The sequence below is a fragment of the Balaenoptera musculus genome, chromosome 5 (genome assembly GCF_009873245.2).
Source record: "Balaenoptera musculus isolate JJ_BM4_2016_0621 chromosome 5, mBalMus1.pri.v3, whole genome shotgun sequence".
Taxonomy (NCBI): Eukaryota; Metazoa; Chordata; class Mammalia; order Artiodactyla; family Balaenopteridae; genus Balaenoptera; species Balaenoptera musculus.
In genome coordinates, this window is record NC_045789.1 from 38519714 (window position 1) to 38532548 (window position 12835).

General features: G+C 43.0%; 1 protein-coding gene across 4 annotated transcripts in view; it reads right to left on the minus strand.

The window, feature by feature from the left end:
* The window catches only part of AFF1 (AF4/FMR2 family member 1), a 207076-nt gene extending 194665 nt beyond the window's left edge, over nt 1–12411 (minus strand). For all 4 annotated transcript variants that reach the window (XM_036852590.1, XM_036852596.1, XM_036852592.1 and 1 more), the window contains exon 1: nt 12193–12411. The gene's annotated coding sequence lies outside the window, so the exon portion shown is untranslated. The remainder of the gene's footprint in view (nt 1–12192) is intronic.
* Between the last annotated feature and the right edge of the window lie 424 nt (nt 12412–12835).

Here is a 12835-nt window from a genome sequence, read left to right on the forward strand (position 1 = left end):
TAAGTAAACTCATAGGTACACCCGACCTGTAAGAAATCTTATTGGACACAGAATTCAAAGTTCCCATTCGAATAAGAGAATGGTTCTTCACCAACTCTCAAGTTGCGTGAACAAACCAGCCAGCATATATCAAAGGCCAAATGTACTTTTGGCCAAATGCACTTCTAATTTTAAGGCTGCTACTCAAAGCAATTTCAGCCAGGAAAAAATGTGCACAAGTTTATCATGAGGAGGAAGAAAGGAAATAACATTTCCCCAGTGTCTACTTTGTGCCAAGCATTGTGTTAAGCCCTTTAAAAATGACATTTCATGTAAACATTACAATACACTTGCAAGGTACATACTAATACACCATATACCAAATACCCCATTTTATATATAAGAGAACTGAAACTCAGTTTTAAGTAAGTTGCCTAAGGTAATAGGTTGTGTCAACAACCTCACTAGAGTCAAAAGGGAAAACGGTGAAAGAGTATGGACAAGAAAGAAAATTAATAGTTGATCTTCACATAAGAATTCAACACTAAGTAAAAAAGTGGGCCCAGTTTAAGAGCCAATCTTGAGATTTTACTTCCACTCATAAAAGGTACTTAACCACCAAAGCAATTCTGGAGCATTCTCTCAAAACAGTACTGGTTTTAAAAAGTTGTTATCCAACCTGGGCAGATGGCCTTGGTACTATCTTTCGTATCTCTAGAAACAACCTCTCTCTCTATGGTTAACACTATCAACAGCTGTTTCCTTTTCCCTTTCTTGTATGTATTTGTAAATTTACTGCTCTTATCCTAACTTGCTTTAAATAGTTTCTATTTTTTCAGACATCCTTAAGGCAAAGGGTATGTTACCAAATTATCTTAGTACCAATTTAACAAACTATTTGATACAAATGGAAACATGATGTTAAATTTGTAACAATTTTAGCTTGTCTCCTATTTTAAGAAGCTGTTATACTTTTTGCCTAAGCCTGAAGAAACGCTGAATAGAGGAGTCCTTGAGCTCTACTCTGCCTCTTGATAAGGTCTTTTATCTCCCCCTCCATGAAATTAAAATTGCTGACTTGCTGACTACAGTGTTTCATATTAGTAGATACCACTTGTCACTCTATCTCCTCCCCCAAAAGAATGCAACACGGATGCTACAAATATTCTAATTAAACTCACACTAGCAGAGCTCTAAAATTTTCAGGGTCAAACATGCTTTGGAGTAGGCCACTCCTTCAACTGGCTACAGTGGCCCTATGCAAGTTTCCTAAATTCTCCAACTCAAATCCCAATCACCTCCCTCACTTTCCCCCCTTACTCTCTCACTTTCCCTCTCTCAAACACACGCTTCTTAAAATTATTATTAATTTATTTTATTTTTGGCTGCATTGGGTCTTCGTTGCTGCTGGCGGGCTTTTCTCTAGTTGTGGCGAGCGGGGGCTGCTCTTCATTGTGGTCCGCAGGCTTCTCATTGCAGTGGCTTCTCTTGTTGAGGAGCACAGGCTCTAGGGGCTCGGGTTTCAGCAGTTGTGGCTCGTGGGCTCTAGATCGCAGGCTCAGTAGCTGTGGCGCACGGGCTTAGTTGCTCCGCAGCATGTGGTATCTCCCTGGACCAGGGCTCGAACCCGTGTCCCCTGCATTGGCAGGCGGATTCTTAACCACTGTGCCACGAGGGAATCCCATCAAACACACACTTTTTTTGGGGGGGGGGGCACACCATGCAGCTTGCAGGATCCTAGTTCCCCGGCCAGGGACTGAACCTGCACCCTCGGCAGTGAAAGTGCACAGTCCTAACCATTGGACCACCGGGGAAGTCCCTCAAACACATACTTCTGTTTCTCCTTCTTCCTCTGTCTTTCTCTACCCTCCTTTCCCTCCCCCTTCCCCCACCTCCCCTCTCTCTCTCTTTCTCTCTCAACATGGAGGGCTGGCCCACAGCAAATTATCAATAAAATAGTAGGCATTTGCTTTGGCATTAATCTTCTTAACACTGTAAAGCCTTCTCAAGAGTCCATGATGGCAGTCCCCAACACAGCCCTCCCAGTGAGGACGGCCCACCTGCTTGCGGCCCAACAGCACCCATCCCAGGGCGGATTGGTGGAGAAAGGAGGGCAGCAAGGGAGGGGGCGGGGGGGCTGTTGAGGGATATCAACCCGACAGCGTGGTCCTGAGTTCCCTTGTTTGTTCATTTACTCACTGAGCCAACAAATATTTCCTGGGTATCTACTGTAAAAATAAGAGAGTGAAGGAAATAGGCCCTTGCCATGCTGAGTTTACAAACTACAGGAGGTAAGCAAAGATGAAACATAATATATAGATGTTAGACTTTAAAAGGAGAAAAACAAAGTGAACAGTGTAGAGTGCCAGAGAGGAAAGGAGGTAAGGTGTTACAATTTTATATAGAGTGGTCAGAGAAGGAAACATTTGAGCAAAGGCTTAAAGGAAGTGTGGAGCAAACCAGGCAGAGCTGTAGTAAAAGACAGTCTAGCACTCTGGGTGATAATGATGTGTCAATGCTCATGTTCCTCAATTGTAACAAATGCACCACCCTAGTAGGAGACAGTTGATTATGGGGGAAGCTAGGGGTGGGGATGGGGACAGGGAGGTCTACGGGAAATCTCTATACCTTCCACTCAATTTTGCTGTGAACTTAACTGCTACAAATAAATAAATAGGGCAAGCCTGTTTTTTTTAAAAATGGTCCTAGGAACTGACAAGTCCAAGACTGAAGGAGTCAGCTGAATCCCTGGCTCTCACTACTGGTTTCCTGGGTGGGTGAGTGAAGTACAAAGTGAAAGAGACATATTCTCTGAGGGATCTGGCCCCTGGGCACCGCCAGGGACTTGTGTGTACAATTCAAATTCATAACCTTGTATGGTGGCTCCATCCTTTCCACAGAGGCAAGGGCAAGGAGGCTACATCACCAGATTATTGACTCTTATGTCTCACAGGAAAGACCAAATTCAGCCTGTGAAAGTCTGCTTAGATGCTGATGTATGTATGATTTGCACAGCTGTACGGAGTAGCCACACAACTCAGATATGAGGTTAGTTAGGTTAGAATGGAGGCCTACTGTGGTCAGGAGGTTATAACCCTAAACTACTGCTAAGAAAGGCAGTTAGTATATGCTTCAGTTAATGTCTCCTTCGAAAATCTTTCTTAAAAAGTCACATTCATACAAGGAGGTTTGTGCAATAAAATGTTGTTTATAATAGCAAAAAAAAAAAAAAAGTGGTAACAACCTAATACATACAAACACAGAAATGGTAAATAAATTATGGCACATGAGACACAATGAAACATCAGAAAGAATAGGTTTATCCAAACAAGATGCTGAACAAAATGTACAATGTGAGCCAATTTGTTTGAAAAGACATGCTTTCCTTTTATATTTATGCATAACACACACACAAACACACACACACAGAACCAAACTGTTAATAGTGGCTTCTCTGGAAAGGGGCACTTTCATCTTTTATTCTATATGCTATGAATCCTTTATTACCTGTGTAAACATTTTTTTTTCCCTAAATATAAGGGTTGGGGGGGGATGTACTGGCCCATAAATATTGAAATCAGAAGGTCTTCCTGAAGTTTTCATACATTTCTATATTATTCTCACCAGATTATAAAGACAAAGCAGAATAAAAAATGGGGGAGAGGGGCAGTTTAAAATCCTCCCGTTAAAAAAAAGCAGTTAAAATTCCAACTTGGCTCTATATTAAAAACAGAGTAGGGACTTCCCTGGTGGTCCAGTGGTTAAGACTCCGCACTCCCAATGCAGGGGGCCTGGGTTCAATCCCTGGTCAGGGAACTAGATCCCGCATGCCACAATGAAGATCTCATGTGCTGCAACTAAAACCCGGCGCAGCCAAATAAATAAATAACATAACATAACATAGTGCTATACAGCAAAAAGAGAATAAGTTCAAGTGAGACAGGTGATCACTTTGGGCAAATTAAGCCCTACCAGCCTCAGTGCTCCCATCTGTAAAATGGAAAACAGTCTATTTTACAGAGTTACTGAGAAAAGTGCTTTATAAATCTAGCTAAAATGCCCAGCACACTGACACATTATGGGCATTCAATACGTAGCAGTTCTTATTTAAGTCAGCACTGTCCATCTTACTTTTTATGTAAGTGAAACAGACTATGCTTCATGTAGGACTGTACCTTGCCAGATCTGTTTAAGTGACCCTTCATAGTCCTTCCAGCCTCTTGCAATGCAAATTTATTCAGAAATAAAAATGTCATGTACATCAAACTACTTTTCTCCCCAAAATAGCAGGTAAAACATTTCAAGTAAAAAAAAAAAAACAATTTTTTTTAAAGTTTTATAGACATTTACGCCATATACATATATAATTACAAGGAAAGAAAGAGAGGAGGAATACAGAAAAATGATTCAGGATATTTTCAAATATTCTGTTCTAGGTCATTAAGCGCTCCCAAACCTAGCACATTCTGGGGAACCTACTCCCAGGAGTCTTTGTGACATGCTTGTTTAAAGGCCTGCTTTGCAACCTACTAGGTATATAACCTCAAGAAAATCACTGTTCTCCCCCAAGGTCTCAGCCTTCTCATCAGTAATGTGGGGCTTCCTGGGGTTGCTGTAGGGTTAAATAAAATGGGTGTAATGTTTTTAGCACAATGCCAAGCTCATGGTGAGCACTCAATAAATGGTTGTAGTAGTTGTTCCGGTTATCTTTCTGCCAACCAAAGCACATGCCAGGGACAATCCATACATTAGAGAAGCTTTTCAACTGGACAAACAGCACTAAGCAGGTCTCAAAGCCCCATGACCATGACCCAGTTTCCAAAGGAGAATATTAGGAAAATAACTGTCCAGAGACCAGAGGATGTCTGGACTGGTCAGTAGTCCCTGGTCAGATCTCCTTCCCCTTTTCCATACATACCCTCCAGGAATAACAGTCTCTTGGTAATTGGCAACGCGTCATGGGTGAGTCATGGGTCATACACTGTTTTCATCTGAATTCTCCAGAACTCTATCCCAAGCACCCCACAATCTCCCAGGGCCCCAAACTGACCTGAGCACCTACAATTCCTTTAGCTCTCCAGTGCCACATGAAGCCCACATGCCTAGAAATTCATAATGGAACATGATTTCCCCAACTATCTCTTCTCCACTTCAAATCCTTGTTCTAGGGGGCTCTGGTGCTGCCCCCAGACTCAAGTACACATCCCACACCTTGTCAGCTCCCTCCCGTCATTCAGGTCTCAGCTCAAATGATAAATTCTCAAAGAGGCCTCCCCTGAATACAGTAGCTAATGTAGCACTGCTGTGCCCTCCTGCCAACCCATGCTCTATTCCATTATACTCTATACGGATTCAGAATGTGCCTAGCTGCAAGTAACAACTGCTTAATTAATAGAGGTTTCTACTTCTCCTATAGCAAGTCTAGAGGAGGGTGGCTACTGGTATAATTTTAGCTGTTCAATGAGGCCATCAGGAATTCTGGCTCCTTCCGCTCTGCCATATTTAGCACGCTGTCTTTATGCTTGTCATTTCATGGTACAAAAAGGTTGCTGCCATAACCAGACAGCTTTTCAACATGCAAGGCAGGTAGAAGATGAGAGGAGGAAGGCGTGGCTATGTCAGCCACATCTCTCTCCTTTTGTCAGGAAAGGAATCCTTCCCCAAACCTATCTAAAAACCAGAACTAGGTCACGTGGCCTCCTCCAGCTGCAGGTAAATCAGGATACAAATTGTTGTCACTGGCTGAGAACAAACATGATCTATCACCTTAGGCTGGGCACAATGTAATCCCACACACAATCAAGGTTCTCTTAGCAACAAAAAAATGGGAATGAGCACTGGGGAAGAAAAGAACAGTGTTGGCCGCACTTATCTTTTCATAGTACTTACCACTATCTGAAATTAACTTATGCTAAGTAAATAAATATGTTAGTGTTTATATCTCCTCAACAGAATGCAAGCTCTGTGTCCAGCTTTACTTATATATACTCAGAGCCTATATTTTAAAATAATTGACTGTCAACTTTCTCAAGTAGGCAGGTATTATAGATACTGGAATAGAGTAAGGGTAGTCTAGGTTATGCTATAGTGGCAAATTAACCCCCAAATTTCAGTGGCTTGATAGCACAAAAACTTATTTCCTGATTATTCTTTATGTCCATTGCATATTGCTGGGGGAAGGGGAGGGTTGTAAGAAGGAGGCAGGGAGTTTTCTCCACACTGAGAAACCTAAACTGGAAAAAAGCCAAGCTGGAAGCTCCACTATCTCAAAATGTGGCTGCAGGGTTTACTCTAGTAAAAAATAGAGGTGGAGGGTCTCATAAGAGCCACTTAAATGCTTCAGTCCAGGAATATATGTTACTCCCATAGACAGCCCACTGCACAGAATTAGTCACATGATTCTGTATAACCTAAGGAGGTGGAGACACATGGGAGAGCACATGAATGTTGGTAGTAAATATTTAAGCCTCATTCCCCATGGAATGGTAAGATTATCATACAACGATACATTGTATCATACATCATCACCATTTTAGAACTTAGACCCATTAAAGAAGTTTCTTGGAATGAACTCAAAGTCAGGGATACTCAGTAAAGCAATTATTTCATCTTATAAGGCAATACTTACCATTAAAAAAAAAACAAATTTTTTTCCTTCAGGAGTAATAATAGGAAATATTTATGTAGCACTTATTATGTTCTGCTTCAAGCACTTGCCAAGCCTTCTTACCTTTAATCTACCCAACTACCCAGTAAGGGAGATACTACAGTATTGTTAACTCCATTGCATAAGGGAATGGAAAAGTATTGGGAGCCAACTCTCCATGGGTCATTTCTGCATATTGTACAAGCAGAGGCACCAACTGCCTTTGTTCCATACAATCTTTAAAGATACTTGTATAGAGAACAGCTTTGAAAAATATAATGTCTCCTTCTAGAGCAAAGGGCAGCAGGTTTACTAGCCAGTATAATCAAGATAATGTCTCCCTCTGGAACAAAGGGTAGTCATGCTTACTGCCCATTATAAAAGATTAGGATTCCCTAAGATCAGGATTTCTCTCCTTAATATAATCCACTGTGTTTGCAGGTAACGTCTGACTCTCTCCACATCTCCCCTCTTTGGAAACTGGGGCTTAGGGAACCGGTGTAAGAAAATGGTGATACTCTGGCCACAGCTATTATTATGAATAATAAACCCATTCCCAAGGGTCCATGAAACTGTGGCAGGTTAGCTTGTTACCTTGAAAGCAGGGTAAAATCTCAGAGCCTTAACAGTTCTTGACAAGAAGTTAAGTAATTTGCCTAAGGTCTGACAGCTAGTAGGTGGCATATCCAAGATTCAAGCCCAAGCTGTCTAGCTTAGAAACCATGCTTTTAAATTCTCTGCTATACTGCAGTAGTCCTCAAAGTGTAATTCCAGAACTGGAAGCATCAATATCACCTGCAAACATGTTACAAGTGCAAATTCTTGGGCATTACCCCAGACCTACTGAATCAGAAACTTGGGGAGTGGGGGAGGAAGAGACACATCTGTGTCTTAAAAGCCTTCCAGGAGATTCTGATGCTTATTATAAGCTTGAAAAAACACTGTCATATGCATATATTCTGCATATATTCACGGTATCTATAAGATAGAACAAAATGGTATGAGTATATCCTGATTTACATAGGGATGTGAACTGACCTTTCATAACTTGAATAATAGATTTGAAGCACTAAGGGAGATGGCTCCTAAGCCCTTGCATTTAATTTTTAGGAAGGTAGGGATCTTTATTTGGTGCAAATGAATACCACATGTCTGTTTAATACGTCTGCATATTCTCCTTTGGAGTCACAAATATATGTCCATAATGCTAAATGAAAATACCTGCTTTTTTATTCCCACAATGATTAGAAAGAATTACTTAGCCAAGGAGAAACACTATTTATATTTGAGAGTCAAGCTGTAATTCTTGAAAAACAGGAAACCACATATCAACACAGCCAACACAGTGTACCACAGTAGAAAGGGCAGCAGGCTTTGAGTCACAGAGTCAAGTCACTTAACTTCTTCAACTCAATTTCCTGATTTTAAAATGGAAAATGAACTCCAACTTCAGAGTTGCAATTAGGCCTAAATGATATGTCATGTGAAAGCCGTTGGTAAACAGCTTTTGTGCTACATGGTTGTAAACTCCACCTGCATGGGCTCTTTCTCTGTCTTGATCTGGCGTTATCAGTTTCTCCAAAGCTTAGAGTACTGTCTGGCACATAGAAGATGCTCGATACTTATGAGGTATTGGGAATGAACATGAGGTATTATATTAATGATGTAATTGATTCCTCTGGGCTCCACTTGTCACAATAATCTCAGTCTTTTAATAGGAAAAAGTCACTTGAACAAGAAATCCTTAGTCATGTTTTAAATGGGGCAGATAATTTAAGAAAATCAGCTGATTTTCGTCCCCTGGAGAACACTACTGAAGGAGTTCTGTCCTAAGGCATAAGACAGAAACTCCTATTAGCAACCCTCACGGCCTTAGAGCCTCATCGTTTCACATCTACGACAATCTCTTGTGTTCTTGTAAACAGTCAAGAATAAAGGATGTGCACCTACAAAGAACTAAATATTCCACATTTACTTCTTCACTGTGGTAGAATTTTAATAAATAGATTACAGGGTTTATGTAATCTCTTTTAATGAAATCTAATATTAAATCAGCAAATATTAAATAAGCTACTATTGTGTATAAAAAGAGACTGCTAGAAAACCATTGTCAAATATCATTTGAGAACAGAAATCACTGTTGAATTTATAATTTAATGAAAAAATATAATTTATTTACAAAACTTTATGTATGGTAAATGCAGTTCCTTAATTTGTACTCTCTCCAACATACTTTCTCGATCTCCTGAAAAATTAGTTAACGGTCTAGTCTTGAAATAGGGGAACTTTGGGCTTTTAGCTTCAACAGACAAATCTAAGATAGCAAATGAATTCAAGTTGAAGGACAGCTTTCAGTGGAGAGCTGCAATAGTAAGGAGAATATCCCAGCTATGTTGCTATACCTTAAGGGACATCTGCAGAGTGTATTGTCCCCTGTGTATGTCTTATAATAATTCAGATATTTATAAATAAATTAGTTCTACCTTTTAACAAGTAGCACAGTCTATCTCAAGATTTGGAATTTTAACAGTCAACTAACTTCATAAAGGATTATGCAAATTTGTTTGATGAAAGAGCACAAATTACAGAGTTGAACGTGAAACTCCTTTCGTTTGCTTCTTTAAAAATATGGGGCTTCCCTGGTGGTGCAGTGATTAAGAATCCACCTGCCAATGCAGGGGACAAAGGTTCAATCCCTGGTCCAGGAAGATCCCACATGCTGCAGAGCAACTAAGCCCGTGTGCCACAACTACTGAGCCTGCACTCTAGAGCCCACGAGCCACAACTACTGAGACTGCATGCCACAACTACTGAAGTCTGCGCGCCTAGAGCCCGTGCTCTGCAACAAGGGAAGCCACTGCAATGAGAAGCCCGTGCACCCCAATAAAGAGTAGCCCCCATTCGCCGCAACTAGAGAAAGCCCGCATGCAGCAACAAAGACCCAATGCAGCCAAAAATAAATAAATATTTTTTAAATATGGAAAACAGGTTTGCCTTTCCTAATCTTTTTTTTTTTTTACCCATCTTTTCAACTCCCAAGGCACTATAACTTCAACTAAACAATCACATGGCTACAGTGATTTATAGAGGTACCTAATAAAGATGCAACTCATATATATACATATATATACCTTAATCGAACAATACTCTTCCAGTGTAATCCAAAACCAAATTAAGCAAGTATCTTAGTCAATAAAAAAGTTACTTTTAGCTCCACCAAGTCCTTGCAAAATTCAGTGAAACCAAAAGGAAACAGAAGAGAAAGCCAGTTTTGACATAGTCTAACTACTTACCGTCTCATAACCCCACAATGAAACAGTGACTTCTGGTAGCAAAAAATGCATGCATATTCTGCATCTTGTAGGAGAAAGCAATGTTGAAAATCACCTGGGCTTTACTCTTGCCATAAATTCTCAGCCTCTTGATGATTTTTGTATTCTAAATTAATACACTTGAGTCTTAACACATTTTGAGTCTTCAAAATCGTATCTTTATTAAATTGAAGAGTTAAGCAAATGCCAAAGACACTACAGAAATTCAATTGCTACAGTGAATGAATAAGACATATTAACTCTGATATGTAACAGTTCATTTTCTTCCTGCAAGTGGGAAGCAAAGAGTCCATAGTAACACACCTTTAAGTTCCACATCCCTAGCCTCATCATCGCTGTCAGTTTCTATTTAGAAAAAGAAAAGAAGGGGGGGCGGGGGGAGGAAGTCCCCAATATCTAAATTCATTTTTTTTTTCCAAAGCCTTGTATCCCACTCTTCAATACCTCTTTGTCTTAAAGTGACCAAATCTGTCCCAAATCATTTCCTTGGTTCCCTCTCCTAAATTAGTTGAATTCAAATTAGTTTTTTAAGTACTAGTTATCTATTCTACTTTCTCTCCTGGTCTCCTTTCATTCTCGTGGGTCGTTATCCTTTAGTTCTCTCCATTCCTCTTCTACATAAAATACTCTTCAAATAAAATACTTTCGGACACTGGCAAGAGACACCACCTTTAAATGAAAGCAGGCAAACCATCCAGAATTTTCAACTCTCCTGTGAATTTATTTCCAGAATATCCACTCAAGGAACCCTCGCCGCTAAAGATGAAAGGCAAGCTAAGGAAATACATTAGACAGAGGAAGTAAACATCGAAACAGGGCATGCCTAGGTATTCTTAAGCCTCTAAGCAGAACTAGACTCCCGAGTCCAAAGGTCTTTCTTTTTCGTGACTTCTATGCCCACGCGGAGTCTGACAACACGTAGGTCCGGGAGGGGTGTCCCACTACCGCCCGTTCCTTCTACCACCTCTGCATGACCTTGCTCTGAAGTAATCTTGCACAAGCAAAATCCCCCAAATTCTCAGGCCGGTCCCTTGCCTGAGGTTTCTGTGCCTCAATTACTGAGCTCTTCTCACCTTCCAACCCCCTCAGGGAACACTGGGTCTTCGCCTTAATGTACGGTTTCGCCTTTAAAGTTTTAAATCTGTCTGGTTTCTTGATGGTATGTCATCCCTCATCCCCCATCCCCATCCCCGCCTCCAACATGCACCAAGAGGGTTAAGATTACCCCATCCCACCGTTAAAAAAAAACAAAACTTCGTCGGTAAGGCCTTCCCCACCCCCACTTCACCTCCCAACAGAGATGAGCTCCCGAAAGATTCGGACACACCTCCACCTCCAAAGCCAAGGGTCTTCCTGGGACAATTTGCACAACAATACGGGGTCTGTGTGTGTAAACTCCTATAAGACTAACCTAGGAGGAAAATATCAAGACCCTTGAAGGTCCGTCGCAGCTTCATTAACGATACTCCCAACACATTATAGGAAAGTATGATTCCTATAACCCTCCAATTCCTCTCCTTCCAAATTCGTCGACCCCGGCGCTCGCAAAGTCGGAGGGCTAGCGTGCCGCAGTCGGAGGATCAAACACCAAGAAAAAATTATCGTCAAGGCAAATTAACCAGTTCCATGTTCTGCAGTCGCCGTCTCCCTCTGTGCCAGGAGCAAGCCTCAGAAGGTGCCTCCAACTTTTCTCCTCCCTCTCCAGAGTCTGCGGACCACCGACGCACGCTTCCACCTCAATCACAATTTGATGAGATTGGAACCACCAATCTGTCTCTACTAGACGTAGGGGGGAGGGGTGACTATGACGAGAGGGAAGGGAACTCGTAATGGAGGAGAGAAAAGCCCCGCTTTTACCCCCCGGAGAAACTTCTGGGACTCTTCTATTACGCAACCTCGGGACCAGGTTCCAAAATCCGAACATCTTTCCGCAAGACGCGGGGCGCTCGGGCCAACGTCTGATTTGGGGGAGAAGAATGGGTCCCTTCCTGTGTTCCCCTCCCCAGTTTTTCTAGACGCTACCTGCTGGGATTTGTAAGGGAGGTGCGAGCTCTGCGTCTCCTTCGCCCGTTCTCCCCTAAGGTTCCCACTGGAAAAGCGGGAACGCCAGCGACTTGAGCCAGCGTGCTGGGAAGCCGGCAGCGAGGTGGCCGAGCCTGGGCTTCCCAGAAGTCAGCGACCGCGGCGTTCTGGCCAGGATGACCCCCAGCCCGGGGGGCGCAGGGTTCCGCTTACCTTCCAGACCTTTAGTCCTCCAGTCTCGGGTCGTGCGCCCTCGCCGCCTCCGCCCGCCCCTGACCTGTTGCCGTGGGGAAGGCGCGCAGGTGTGGGGAGCGCAGGGCGCTCAGCGGCGTCTAGCGCTGGACCCGGCTCCCAGCCGCGGAGGCGAGAACGCAGCTGTGCCAGCGACGCGCGCAGGCGGCGGCCGAGTGCGCAGGAGCCGCGCGCTCGCCCGCTCGCTGGCTGGCAACCTCTGCGCGCCGGCGGCCTAGGAACGCCCAGGAGGCGAGGCCACGCCCCCCAGGAGGTCACGCCCCCCCCCCGCGCTCCCCGGCCCTGCCCGGCCCACGCCCTCTAGCTGGCGCCACCCAGATGGAGAGGAACTGCTCGGCCCTCCCCCCGGGACCAGTGGGAGGATCTAGGGCGAGCAGCCTCTCAGGATGGAATACTGCAGTGACCGCACCGGCAGCATGGGTGACCCTGCCCCCGGCTGGTGTGGGACACAAGAACCCTTTCGCTTTACAGCGGGATTAAGCTTAGGGTCAAGTTCTGACTAAAGTGTCAAGGAGTCTTTTTGCAGTCTCTTACACAATTGAAACAGATTCTGTATCCTTTAAAGGAGATAATAACTAACATCTGGAGAGCGTTTTACAGTTTA